The sequence below is a fragment of the Ruditapes philippinarum genome, unplaced genomic scaffold, assembly GCF_026571515.1.
Source record: "Ruditapes philippinarum isolate M1 unplaced genomic scaffold, ASM2657151v2 ctg103_1_1_1_1, whole genome shotgun sequence".
Taxonomy (NCBI): Eukaryota; Metazoa; Mollusca; class Bivalvia; order Venerida; family Veneridae; genus Ruditapes; species Ruditapes philippinarum.
The window spans coordinates 1,587-14,098 of NW_026865181.1; the positions used below are offsets into that span (position 1 = coordinate 1,587).

General features: G+C 31.9%; 1 long non-coding RNA gene across 4 annotated transcripts in view; it reads right to left on the reverse strand.

The window, feature by feature from the left end:
• Positions 1-1,581: 1,581 nt before the first annotated feature.
• Positions 1,582-12,512, reverse strand: part of LOC132728131 (uncharacterized) — a 133,013-nt gene continuing 122,082 nt past the window's right edge. For all 4 annotated transcript variants that reach the window (XR_009625439.1, XR_009625442.1, XR_009625440.1 and 1 more), the window contains exon 5: positions 1,582-1,636. This is a non-coding gene — a long non-coding RNA (uncharacterized LOC132728131). The remainder of the gene's footprint in view (positions 1,637-12,512) is intronic.

Consider the following 12,512-nt stretch of genomic DNA (forward strand, 5'->3'; position numbering starts at 1 on the left):
TCCAGCAATTTTCTCTTTATAAACCTTTGTATTGAAATAAACAAAAGTGATCCCGCGGAGATCCATTTTGGCCACATATTTGTGTCAATGTTAGGTCAAATCTAACTTACGCCAACAATTTCATTCAGGGCATTAATTAAACAGTACTAATTAAGTAAGTGTTTGATGAAACGCATACATAAGGCTTATTTCAGTACAGTCCCCTTTAGTTGAATGATATGAGCCGCGTGACGACAAAACCAACATAATGGGTTTGCGACCAGCATGGATCCAGACCAGCTTGCGCATTCGCGCAGTCTGATCAGGATCCATGCTGTTCGCTATCAGTTTCTCTACTTGTTATAGAGTTTGTAAGCGAACAGCATGGATCTAGATCAGACTGCGCGGATGCGCAGGCTGGTCTGGATCCATGCTGGTCGCAAACCCATTATGTTGGTTTTGTCGTGACGCGGCTCATATACATTATGTGAACCACTCACGTGTCTGCTTACTGGAAACTCACCAGTTCTGCTGCCATATGAGTGTCATATGCCCAATTCGTGACAACAGTACTAGGGGTTCCAACCAACAGTTCTCAACTTACATTAGTCGAATATTTCAATGTTAACCTTTCTTCGTTCGCTATAATAATGAAATCATGTTTTTGTTCAAGTTTGAAATTATGGCCTTACATTCGCTTAATTATTTAAATATTCCTTCATATTACTGATGAAATCTAGAATATGAAATCAGTTTCTCTTAATGAATATGTCGAGTGATCACATTTCAGTGTATTTGTGATTATTGGTACTGATATACTCACATCTTTCTGAATTCATTTGAACGTAAGTACTGACTATACTAAGACCGTAGTGTTTTTTATTGTCATATCAAGGAAAACATTGGCAGGGAGAGATATACGAAACTTGAGTCGTAATGTAAATATATGGACAAATAAAAAATAAACCGTTCAATTTGTTTTTGGTAATCCAATAAATAATGGTATTACCATTGTCAAAAGCATCATAATTCTCATAATCATTTCACTTCTCGTAGACATAACAGTTCTCATAAAAATCACAATTCTCATAAACATCAATATTCTCATAAACATCACCATTCCAAGATACATCACAAATCTTATAAACATTTCAATTATCATATACATCAACAGATGTCTTATAAATATCAACATAACTTTACCAGTTTCATAAATATCATCATTTTCTGTTCTAAAAAAGTAAACATTATCGTTCCAATTAACATTACCGTCCTCATTAACATAAATAAATACCTCTCTTAAATTAGGTAAGTGCAGATCTTGATAGTATTTGAAATATGAGACAAGTACCGTAAAGTACTATTTGAATGTCGTTGGACATGACATGGCATCAGATTTTGGTCAACAATACCATAAGAACACTGGGCATTTTAATGATTAACTACATGCAGTGACAAAAATTTACTCACAGAAGTCCATTTGTTGTTTTGTGTATCCTTCCGCCGCCCCTGAATCTTTTTCTTTATCATCTTTTTTGGTGGAATCAGTATGTTTTCCATGATGACTATGCTGCTTGCCGAATATTTTGTGGATAATATCCGCCATAGTGGACGGATTCCTTGAGCTGTTTTAAAATTCCACCTCAAACTTGTTTCCCTGAAAAATGTATGAATGTATTTTAAACTTTGTTTAAAGTGTTTTCTTAAAGGTAGCGTTTAAAATGTTAAACTTAAACTTAAATAAAGTGACCCCTCTATATCTCCGCTATGCACACAATAAATAGTCCATCTATTGATATTTGTCGTATACACGATGGACGCTACATTATCGTACTTATTGTATGATTTAGCAGGCGTTTATATAAAGACCTGCCTGATGTTCTTACAATTAGGTAGTTTAAAACCTGTGGATAACAATTCTTCAATAATTGACCTCGATTTGAAACATGTACTATATTTTACAAATAAACATTTGTATTAGTAACAATTCGACACCATTTAAGATATTTTATTTATAATACGAGTAGTATCTAACAAATTAATTATTGTTCTCAAGCAGCAAGAAACATCATATTAAACTAGGATACTAAAATTCATATTCACGCATAGCTCATCTACAAGAGTACAGTCAAACATGTAATTAAAGTCCATCTATTAATTATAGAGATATACTTTGTGGTGTTTATAGAGACAAGTGGTCTGTATTTAGAGGTATAAACACTGTGATCAAAAATTAAAAGAAAAGTAATGGTCGTGGTTTTTGTTAAACGAGTGGTTTTTGACACATACAATGAGAAAATAAAAGCTTATTCTAAATTTATTATCAAAATTATCAAACTGAAAATCAATTTTATCAGCAATATTTTACTATGGTTTTCAATTGTCAAAATTATGATAAACTGAGCAATTGGTGAGGGGCTCGACAAATAGGCCATATAGAGGTCGGAAAAAATTGTCTTAGTGTTATTATATATAAAAATACATTAATAAATCGTATAGATTCGGAAAAATTATCATTTCCGTGTCATATATATGCAGAAAACGTTCTGTTGATGGGTCATTTATATGACACGGAAAGTAACGACAGTTGTCGGACTTTAACGAGCTGACGATCGGCATTGTACAATATGGTAATTATCGTAAGTAGGGCAAATAAACCAAATAAACAACCACACCTGTTTATGAAAGAGACAATCATGAATGTCAAATATATGCATTAAAGCATCGGTTGAATTAATATGTCAGTCAGAAGGCCACGGACAGTGGTTGTACTACTATAGAGCTATTTAAGTTTGCACGGTCCATGCCAGTGTCAGGACTGATAATATTACATGCTCAATATTGAAATCCCTTAAAGTAACACGCATCGAAATTCATGTTATCTTTATTTAAAGAAAATAAAGTTATTTTAATAACAACAATACTGATGTGTAATAAAATATTTTTAAAATAATAGTTATGTCATAGCACTTTCCCCTTTAGATAATCAAACTGGGCCATTTTACATTTTGCATGTGATATACATTGTGGATATTTGTATTTATACAAATTGATGCATGTTTGATTTTTTGCTCATCTGTAGGCGTGCACCTTTAGATAAACAATGGGAAGTTTTAAATATAAAGCATTAGAATCGCACTAAATCAGTGTTGTTCGGTGTTTTCATAATTTTGTAACATTTTCTTATTTCATTTTCATTAGGTACAGAATTTCTAAAAAGCAGAATCTACTTTCTGAATAAGCCTGGTAAGCTCCGTAAAACACTATTTCCGCAATAACATTTAGCACCAATAACCTTTGGGGTAAAAAGCTAATTATTACGAAGAATTATAGGTAAGCATAGCATTTTAGGGGTTAGTTTAGTTAGTTTAAACATATGTTATTACATTAAATACATGTTTACAAACATATCATACAAATAATGAGTATTATATATCAAAATGCAAATGGGTTGGGCCACAAGTTCTTACAACATTAGATTAAGCCCTTCCCAAAAAGGGGTTCGAATTCTTATTTTTGGGGCTCAGGGAAAAAAGCGGTAATATTTGATTATTCGGGAGAGAAAGGAAGGAAATGTGACGAAATTAAGGTTAAATCTTGTACAAATTGCAAACATTCTATGCCTATATTTCTAATACGAAGCTTTAGTTGTGTTAAATGTGGTTCAGAACAGATACACTTTAGAATTTGTTAAATAAGATTAAACTTTATCAATTCAAACGATATTAGCCGGACAAGTAGACCTAAATAATGTACAAACAAACCTTTGAAACTTTAAATACGAAAATATACTTGATATATTTGCGGCATATTCATTGTTTGCATTGCCTATAAAAACTATCCTTTCAGTTACTTAAAATATTTAAATGACGTCATAACAATTGTCGTAAAATGTAATTAATGTCAATTGTCACTTAAAAGTATATGTAAACGTGCCTTATTTACATATATTCTTTATTATAGTAAAGTGTTTTTATAAAGTCACCATCAGTAAACCATTAGGACAGGACGCCAATTTGCTCTCGTATTTATAAAAGTTGTAACACTGTTGTTAATTTGAAACTTCAGTATTTCCGACTTTCTTCGCCATTACCACAATTATGTTTTTCTTTAAAGCTAATTCAATTAAAGTGACATTATTACCATCCAAGTGTGAATGGTCAGTGAACAGGTTAGATTAAAATAATTTGCAATTTTGCCATAATTCTGTTCAATTTTATATTTTACGACGACAAAAAGTATCAATTATCCATCCTTTTGAAATATATTACTAATTCAACTTAACATGACAGCGAAAAATAAGCATAATGTCACTTTAAGAGCATTTGTTTTTTGTTTTATGGATCACATCTGGCGATTTCAAATCTTAGGATCATTCAACTCCACTCTCCCCACAAGACACTTGAAAAACTGGTATCCCATATGTTTTGCGCACATGTTATTATAAAATGTAACATAATAATCTGTGCTTTTTTTAATAAAGATTATGTTCAGTTCTGTGTATGTTGATAATTTCGTTAAAAAACGAGTGAAGTTTCATTTATCTCCACCACTTATATAAGTGATGTATGAGAAGAAGTTGGAAGAGAAAATAATTTTAGCTATGATACTAGTAATGCTTCTATCTTTGTACAAAAACAATTTTTCAAATACATGGAACGGGATTCGAAGCATTTTACTCCTTGCAAACAAACTGCCTATATGGTTATAAAGAAAAATGTAAAAACAAACCAAATGATTCAGTGTAGGGTGTAAAATGTGGCAGCATGACCGATTGATAAACGTGTCAGACTAGAAAACTAAGGATCGCTACCCGCTTGGGTTCAAACTCCCTTAAGGGCAAACCGTTGTTTCCTTGCACTCATTTCTAAGTACTGAAGCGGATTCGAGAGGGTTTGTCTATAAGCTTATAGCTTCCTTCACATATTCGAAACTTAAATAAACTTGTATAAAAACAGTATCTAGGAATTTAACTTTTTGAAATAACAGCAAATTATTGATCACGTGACAGGTAGATATGGGCGATTATAGTTTCATGTTTAAAAACATTTTTATAAAAATGTATTGATTATTAATCGATATTTAATGCATGTATTGTATATCAATCTGTCTCGATTTCAGGTTTAAATGAGATGAGCTAAAAGCTTAAATACCACCAGTACTATAAAATTCCCCTTGGATTCACAATTGCTCAAAATCAGTCCTGTCTAAGATGCACGTAACTATGTTTATGTACTTTTGGACAATTTCAGGTTAATTTGTATAAAAACCTTACACGTTTTTACTTTGATGTTAATGAATAAGACAGGAAAGAATGTGACATGTATGCTGAAACAAGTATTTTAACAATGTTTCTCTTATTGTATGACAGTGATGTTTTTTTCGTAGAGTATAATTCTACAAGGTTGATGAACAGCTCACGTATCACAAGGATTACAAAAAGTGATAGATTGTCGGGAAGTGTCTGTCAAGTGAATGCTAAATACAACGTTATATCATATTGTCTTTTTTTCTCTTCAAATAACAATGTTTGTACATTCTGAAAACATTCTGAAAATGTCTATCAAACTTGGTCAATTTTTGACAGAAAAGAAAAAGAGAAAATAGTATTAAGGTATGCTTAAGCCGGTGCTAGGGGGCATGGATAATACCACTTGTTCACCACTTCTATTTTTGAACAGGCTTAAAGAAAGTGAGCATGCAATCTTTTCAATTTTGCCATATTTGGGAACCATTACAGTTTCCATTTTATTAAATTTTCCATGAATTTGTAGAATACTGATAGAATCCATTATTAATTTAAAAATATTTCAATAATTGAGCGGTTAAATAGGCAGCAACAATAAGGAATCTTGGTTAACTTAAATAATTCGAAAAGTTTAACTGTTGTCTCTAGATCTATAAACATAAACTAATACCCCTGGAGCATGTTTGACCATATGAAACTTAGGGCCGTAATTTCTAAAGATTAATGTAAATGAATACGACGTTTCTTTCTTATTTCAGAGAAATATATCAAATGTTTATATTCATTTTAATCATATGTTATACAAGCATCCGTCACACTGTGACTACATCAATGCTACATGTCAGGCAAACAAGTTATACGTAGTATTATCAAAAGAGACAAATAAAGAAAAAGGTATAAGTAAAAAAAATGTACAGTACATACAATACCGGTAAATATTAAGACTATATAGTTACTCCTTATAATGAAATTTCATTGACCTTATCAAATCTGTAACAATTTAACCTTACGGAAAATCTAACAGTAATGACAAGCCATCAGCTTAACCTGTATCAAACTATCTTTGTTCCTGTTAAAACGTCAATCAACGTTATTCGACGCTAGTTTCTATATTGATTTATACTTTCTGAATCACCTTTGATTTATAAGGTGATAAAATTATAATAAATCAAAGCAATCATACTGGTGATATCAACGAAACATTTATAGTACGTGGTAATACATCATTCGAGCTAGATAGCTTCTTTTATATCGTGATGCAATGTTGTTAACGAAAATAGATCAGTGTCTCATTAAAGGCCCATTACGTCTCGGATATGGTGATATTCTCATTTTCCAAAAGCTTTTTATTTTTGATGTCTTGTAAAAGTTTTTAAAAAGTTACTCATTGGTCAAATAACTAAGCCATCGTTTGCTTCCTTTGCGTAACGGCAATAAGTACAGTTTTTGCGATTTAATATTTAGCATGGAAGTCTAAATACCACTTTGTTTACATTTTGATACCTAGTATCAGAAATTATTTCATATTAAACAGTATTTACTTCAGGTGATAAGCATCTTTAATGTTCTGATTCAATGATTACAGCATTATAAAACGCATGTTTGCCCTGTCAACAGATTGAAAAAATATTTATTTCTGAGGATTAATGTGCCTTAAACCTCAAACCTGCTAAATGTTTGTAATAGATTCGTCCAGTTTTGATTTTGGAACAGGCCATTCAAAGTTCAAGGGATTTCAATATCAAAGCCAATTGTATACAGCCTTATCAGAATGCGCGGATGTGCTGGTTAGCCTGGCTTTATACTGGTGGCAGAGGCCTATCATTTCCGGTTCGAGCTTCTCTGACAAGTTACATGATTAAGACATCAAATATGTAAACAACTCTCAATATAAATATTTAAAACATACTCTTAATATAACGACATTTTATGACCGACTGTTATTTGTCTGTGAATAAGAATTGTATCAAGCAATTGTTTCACCATACATATTTACATAATTAATGCAAATAAGGTAAACAATAATTAATCAGACGAAACTATACCAAAGTCGTGTGATGCATTATTGCAAATCTGTTCAATTACTTGCAGACTATAGTTTCTATAAATATTGGCTTTTGCACTCCAGTAACAGCTGTAATTAGCTTCTATCTATCATCGCATAATTTGTCTCCAGTTAATCCTCATTACAAGAATAATGCATTTTGCAGATGATCAATTAGAAATCCAACTTTTACAAGTATTATACACGTGAATACCGTGCAATATAATTTATTAATGCATTCATTGAAAAAGATACAGCAAAAGATGCTGAATAAATCGAATCGTAGTCAATAATACTAAAAGACGTTCAAATATAGTTCGAGCCGGTTTTTTATCATGTCAATTGCCTGATACAAGTAAAATCCTCATTTCAAAAGCTAGTGTGAGTTCCAAAAAGGAAATAGTTTCCTGTCGAAATTCTGAACCAGCGGCGATTAAAAAGAAGTTCTCTGCGGATGTCTGACGGTCATAATCACCCTATACATGTATCAAAGGTACTGGTATGGCAATTAACAGAGTTTAAGGCATTTATGAAGATTGCTTCATCTTATTAGCCATTAGTCTGTTGAATTTGTGAGATTGATAAGCCATGCTTTGAATTAGAAACAGTTCATCTGAAGATTAATGTATTTTGAGAACAACATATATATCATATAACACAATTGACCTACCAACAGTATATAGCATGATCCGACTGCACGAACATGCCGGCTGGCCTGGGTTCTATATTGAAAAACGATTATCGCTTCCGAATCAATACATCTATCGAAGATATGACGTTGCAATATGTTTATAGCAGCACATATGTACAGTTTTTAAGAGACAGAAGGGAGGGGCAGAGAAAAGCATTTGTAACGGTATATAGCATTTGCAGCCACTTATCAATTAATTACCTAACACTGATATTTACAGCAATGAGGAATTCAGAGATAATTATATATTACCAATTTACTGGTATTATCAGGTAGGTTTTATATCCCATGATTACGAAAAACTGACGAATACAATTACAGATAGTCTGTCTTTATTGACAATGTCAACTAAATTGATCATCACACCCAATATATATATATAGCGCTATCACACAGATTATCTTATCTTCAAGAGTATACCTAGATGTTATACAATTATATTGTTCATAATAAAACTCGCCTTATCCATTAGCATTATAAATGCAATAAACATCGAATGTTTGAAAATAAAATATTGGTCAAAGTTTATTAAAAATTTCGGTACACGATTCGATAAAAGTACATACATATTTGGTTAACTACGTCAATACCCGAATCTTTTGTCTAATTTTCAATCGTATATACATGTGTAATCAGTTCAATAAAGACAAATGTCGACATTTTGTCTTCTTTGTCATTATTTTTACTTTTCAGTCGCAAAGTCGACCCTACGTCATACTTCGGACAGGACAACACACATCACATTAAGGCTAATCACAACTTTTCAGTTCTTTAGTCATTCATTGGTTAGAACAAAAGCACAAGACTGTGAAAAAATCACAACTTTTTGGCCCGCTTTAGTCAGAACAACAAACACAGGAGGGTAGAAAATCAAAACCAAACATCGGTAAGAACAACGAAGATAAGACTAGATAAAATCAGCAGAACCTCCTTTGCTGAAAAAAGTAGAAACAAGGCCTAAATTTCGAACCATTTTTAATGCAAATCATCAGTTTGGATATTGGAGTAATTGTTTCCGGAGCCTAGCATCATGTCATGTCGTTATGGACATTTTTGGTCGTCGGTGACGTTAGATTTAGAAGTTGTAATTGTATCACATAAAATATAACATGACATGCTTGAATTGATTAAAGCAGGCGTTCAAGATGGCGATGCGTAATACAAAATATTATTTATAATTATTAATATGGAATAAACTGATAGAATAAAAAATATTTATTTTCATGGACTGTCGTAAAATATCATGATATTTATTAACAAAAAAGTGTCGTCTGATAGATCTTACAACCGTGTACAAATTATGCTGAGACAGCATTAACTCATTTCAAACATTCATCAGTTGCTATGGTGATATTTTATTGTCATATTTCATTTTTTTTTTAAAGCATTTTACCAAAGGAACTGTTTAATAAGTCCCAAGATGATACTTTTTCTGGATTTAGGTAATATAGTATTATATTTAGAGCTTAAAAATTGAAGAACAAAATCAATGCAATGTGTTTTTGAATGTGTACGACTAATTTAGGACCAAGTTCAAATATGAGCAAACGATAATTGTATTTTTTTCGTCCGTAAGCTGTTTGTTTTCACATTGACTTCCGGTATAAATATATGGGCTATATGCTATTCTTTTTCCGATATTTACCGGACAGGACATTCGTGTGGTTTGTCATTGCTAAAAATGAAAAAAATATTATGAATGCTGAAGTTAAAGTTGTGTTAATTTTTATTTGGGCACGAATAGACATATTAAATGTATTTGATAGAATATATAAATTGCTTTTCTATCTGTTTTTTTATCCCGAGCACATCGGAATAATTCAAATTAATAGAAGACTAAACTGTTATCTAGCAGTAGTTTCACTGAACTCATTGCGACCGAGAATATTTTACCAACATCAAGCATCTTTTCATGCTTCTATTTTCAGCACCATAATGCGTGATTGCTTGTGCATCGTCATCCCACGTGCATGCATTACAACTCGACAAACAAAACATTAAAATGTCGCACAAGAATGCATAAATGAATAAATGAAGCACCGATATAAATACAAGTATCAAACTGTTAATTTTGCTTGTATTCGAATCTACCTTTAACTGACATACCGACTTTATTAACAACATTTTACATTTATGACAACATTGTTTTTGTTTTTACGTAGATTCACACGAAAACTTTGCCACATAAATGTACACAATATTCGCGTGATTTCAGATAAAAAAAGACTGGGTTTAGCTTTATATATCCTAGATCAACCACGAATCATCTCTATGAGAATGAGGGACATCACTGTGAACAATGACGGAGAAATGATTCAAAAAATTACCGGCGAAAGCTTGTGGTCAGGACCACACATCCTCTTAATGAGACGCTAAGTTCATGTACTGAAACGTTGAAACTTTGAAGCTGCACCGCCTTCATTAATATTTTAAATGTATTTTACCTCGGACAAATGTGAATGTATGTATGATGTCTTGTTCGTACAATATTAACAATAAGTACAATGTGTACTATTCTAGAAATTTATTTGTACTTAACTCGTACTTATACATTAGAAGAAAATGCTTTTATGGATTGTAAAGGCAAAGAAAAATGAGGCAAAGTCGAGGTTTCCACAATTCTCACTGGTAAAGCCACTTTAAAAACTTTATTTGTAAAGACAGTTTACAGATTAGTTCTGTAGTTGGCCCAATAGATGTTAAAACTTCAAATTGTATAAAGTCAAGATATGTGGCCTACCGAATTCTAAATTATTGAAATCATTTTCTTTATAAAAAAAACTATACATATCATAGTTTAGATAGATACACGGTCGAAAATTTACCTTTTGTCTTGAAAAGTTTCCTCGTAAAAACACAACTGATTTCAATTATTCAAGTCACTTAAAACATGTTTTTATAATGTATGAATGACAAGGAACATTAGAGAACTACTCTAAATCATTCATAAGTGTATTTCTCGTATATTTATCTAATCTTACGTTCAGCGAACATGAAAAAAAAATGCATGCATTTTGATGGCAAACTGTAGATAAATAGAACACGTTTAAAAGGCCATTTGCAAATGTATAAAAGAAATTTAGGCAACTTCTGGATGTGATTTAATTAAGTGTAAGGTCTCCTTAAACAATTTTATAGTATATAGTATACGGAATGAATAATAAACCAAATAAATGGTACAATGTAACTACAAAACTGATATTAAGTATATTTCTTAGGCAGTCATGTTAAATTAAGTGGAAATTATATATACTAAAATGTAGCGTGCCATTTTTGAGGTATTCCATCATTTACTTACTTTTTGAAAGTCAGCACATTTCACAATTTTCCTCTCCTAATGTAGTGTTAGAATGCTTTGAGAGTCTCCTTTCAGTATTACGAAATATACCGGGAATGAACAAGCTTTTGAAGGATGTATCTGACAAAAATTACAACTCCGATATATATGTGGAAAAGAAAAGAAATGAAATTAAGAAAATCACCCCCAAAATGTTCAAATCAAAGCACAGAAGGCGCTGAATTTGTTTGGGTCTCAGAATGTCAGAAAGGTGAAGGTTGTGAGATTATAAAACAATTTGTTTTTGTATTGTGCAACCAATGCTTTCCAGCGTTTTAATTGTAGTAGATTGGCTATAAGACTACTTGCAACACTGATATTCAATCCAATGTTTATTTGATTTAAACAATTTAAAAAAAAATGAGTTGCCTTAACTGGGATTTGAACTCCAGACCTCTCGCTTCCTCAGCGAGCGCGCAAACCCCTCGACCACGGTGGATTTATATGTGAACGGCCTGAAGAAAACCATATTATTCTAAATTAGGGTTTGTAACGGCGCTATGTGTAAATAATCATGGCTCTTACTATAAGCATGTATATCTATAAAGAATAAAACAATATTAGAAATCTTCGACCATTCGGGAATTATTTTGCTTGAAAATTAATGCGCCTGTCATGTGACCATATTTACGCAGTGATCTCCCCTGAATTTTTCGGCCTAGTAGGTACATATAAAGGGAAGTAACCGCTTCAAAAAAGCGGACTACTTTCGGCATTTGCAATTAACAGCATTAGAGTCCGAACTTTCGCTACCATTATTTGTTTGGTCTGACGACCCAAAAAAATAAAAATGAATCCTTAATAAACCGGATTAAATTAAATGTATACCGATAATGTGTTTTAATCTGATCGACAATTACCGGTAACTTACATTCTCTACAATTTATTCGTGAATGATAAGTTATCGAACTTCAATTATTTCTTATCAGTGAAAGTTAGCATACCGTTAATATTATTCTACAATGACGACATCACAAATTGATGTAGAATATTTAAGCGACGATCATTAAAATTCAATATGAAATATATAGATAAATTTTAATGATTCAATTCCTCCTCAAATGTATTTATGCCTATGACTTTATCCATTTTTTTCTCGGCAAATTTGGAAGAAAAACAGAACTTTAAAATTCATTTGTGTTACGTTTTGGAGAACTTAAGAATGTTAGGAGAAATGATTCCTACAGTTGCCATTCAAATTCACAACTAGTGA